The sequence below is a fragment of the Asparagus officinalis genome, chromosome 7 (assembly GCF_001876935.1).
Source record: "Asparagus officinalis chromosome 7, Aspof.V1, whole genome shotgun sequence".
Classification (NCBI taxonomy): domain Eukaryota; kingdom Viridiplantae; phylum Streptophyta; class Magnoliopsida; order Asparagales; family Asparagaceae; genus Asparagus; species Asparagus officinalis.
The window spans coordinates 36,455,390-36,458,218 of NC_033800.1; positions in this window are offsets into that span (position 1 = coordinate 36,455,390).

Sequence of the window (2,829 nt, forward strand, 5' to 3'; positions counted from 1 at the left end):
TCACTTGTCACTACCACATTGCTTTGGCGCAGTCTAAGCCCCTAGCGAAGAGGACCAAAGCAAATGTGAGCCTGAAGCAGTTCGCATCATACTTGTTCAGGAATCTGGAGAGCCATTCTGGCCAATCTATTTGTGAACTGGCACCGCTGACTCCTTCAGAGGTTAATGAGCTGCTGAATAAGACTAACGCCCAATCCTATACCATTAGCAGTTCCGAGAGCGGCTTTCCTGCAGGGACTAAATTCAGATCGTTCTTATATCATGCGACCACACCGATTCGTCCGATGACTCTCCTTGCCGGTTATCTCGCCATCTGGTTGAAGAAATGTGTGGTCCCGTATCAGTCTGGTGACGCTCTGCCACTGGAAGTGCTCTATCCTGCAGTTCAGCTTGCCTACAAGAAGGAACTTTCGCTTCTTCCGGTGATGGTTGCTAACATTCATCGAGGGCTTCGGCAGATTTCTGGTGCTTTTACACGGAGAGATGATGATAAACCGACTCAGATTCCTACCATTAAGGTAGAGCTCCCGTATATTTATTTGATGGCTTGGTTCGTTCTTCATCGTTCCGACGTGATGTCAATACCGAATGCCATAGATCAGTCTGTCCCCTTTCTACAGTTGCTTGAGAATGGTGAATGGGAGGGCCGAGGATTCCCCGATATCAGGCGTCAGCTACAAGTCCACAAGTGCTGGGCATTCTCCACTTGCTTTCCACAGTTCTCCAGCCGGTACGGCGAGTGTTTGATTGATGAGGAGAAGCCGAGGGAGTATAGGACTTATCTGGATATGGGCTGCTTTAATTGGCTAGTGAACATTAGGCCGGGTTACCTGACTTTCCGGGTGGGGAATCAGTGCTTCATAGAGCCGTATCTACCTTGCCGATTCGCCCGCAAATTCGGTTATGACCAACTTTATGTTGGGAACCCGCGCCAGCAGCTTCGGGCTCATGGAGGTCTGGTGGACGGTCTTCGTGCATGGTTGTGGACCGTGACTGGTTGCACTGGAGCTAGGTTCAGTCTCCCAGGTACTGAGCGACAGTTGAACCTCACTTTCCTGAGCTGCAAGTGGTTGCTAGCAGCTAATAAGACTGTCCGTGTGAAGCCTATCGAAGAGTTGGTGACCGAAGAAGCCTCTCAACTTGATTCTCGTGTTATCCAGGACGGTGCTCGATCACAGAGGGCTCAGGGCAAGACCCGCCGACTTGATGCAGAAGGTCACAGGGCCTTTAGTTCTGCTGGAGAGGCCTCAGGCGGAGACCCTGAAGACTACGAGGCAGATTTGGAGCAAGGTTAGTCACCTATCTTTCTTTTTTCTTGCATTTTCAAATTACTATTTCTGACCACTATTCGTTGTTTCAGGGACAGCGATCAACAGTGACGACGAATTCCGTCCTTTTACCCGGGCCAGACCTTCGATTGCTGTCCGTGCTGATAGGCGGAAAAGATTAGCCCACAAGCCGCCTGCAATTTCACGAGCATCAGAGATGGACTTGGCTGGTGAGGATCCTGTTAGTGACGGAGGTAACGTCTATTCTATAGATCATTTTCTTGATCGTTTAGAACTTCTGGCTCATGCTTTCCCATCCTATGCAGGATATCGTGAGGAAGGCGAGATGAGTCCTGATGATTGTGCATCTCCTGGTGAGCCTGACTCACCGCCCCAGGTAGAAAAGCCTGCAGAGACCGCCCATGTTGGGGAGTCTGTCAATGAAGGACCCAGTTCGGTGATTCCAGGTACATCTTCAAGAGGTAACTTGTCTCTATTGGCCATAGTTTCCTTCCTCCTCCTTCATACTTATATCTTTTTATGTCAGATTTTTCGATTGATGACTTCGATGGGGAGGGCCTGCCTATGGACACTTCTATGTTCAGCTTCATGTATGACTCTCCTCAGATCGATGGCCAGCCGCCTCAGGATATGTTTCCTGAGTCTGTACTCCCTCAGACTCCCGGGAACGGTTATTTTGAAGGTGCGTGCCTCTTCTCAAGCTAACTATAGGACTAGCCAATTCCTTGACTAATGCAACTATAAAATGATGTTTCTGTTTTGTGTCTAACAGGAGCTTTCGCTGAGGCTGACCCTGTTGAGCCGGCTGTGCGACCAACTCCACCAGTCGATGCTGCTACAGTCGTTACATCTCCATCACCCCCAGTGACTCGAGGGGAAGGAGGTATAATTTAATTAACTGAGCAATGCCATTCCTTTCCTCGTTGAAGCTTTTGACGAATTCCTCTTCTTTGTGTAGGGCTTCCTTCTCAGCTTCATGTCCTCGTTAAAGAGCTGTTATCGGGCAATGACCCTGAGAAGATCTTCATCAGCGTAGAAGTCCGCTCTTATTTCTCCTCCCTGAATGCTATAATTGGCAAGCTCCTCCACGACGGACTTTCTCTTCGCCAGTTTAAACCCTACCTTGATTCCAAGGTAAATTTAATAAGGGACATGGGATACCCGGACCTAGCGACGGCTATGGTTGATGACCTTGATCGCTTAGAGCATGAGTTTCAGATGCTTCATGAGCTCCGGGATGCCGGTGCCTCTTCATTTATTGCTGCCGAGTTGGACGCTCGTTTACAGACATGGCGTAGTACTCGGATGGTTGCTGAGCTCGAGGTCCAGGTGCAGCGGGGCCGAATAGATCGTCCGCTCTTATTTCTCCTCCCTGACTGCTATAATTGGCAAACTCCTCCATGACGGACTTTCTCTTCGCTAATTTAAGCCCTATCTCGATTCCAAGATAAATTTGATTAGGGACATAGGGTGTCCGGATCTGGCGACGGCTATGGTTGATGACCTTGATCGCTTAGAGCGTGAGCTTCAGATGTTTCAT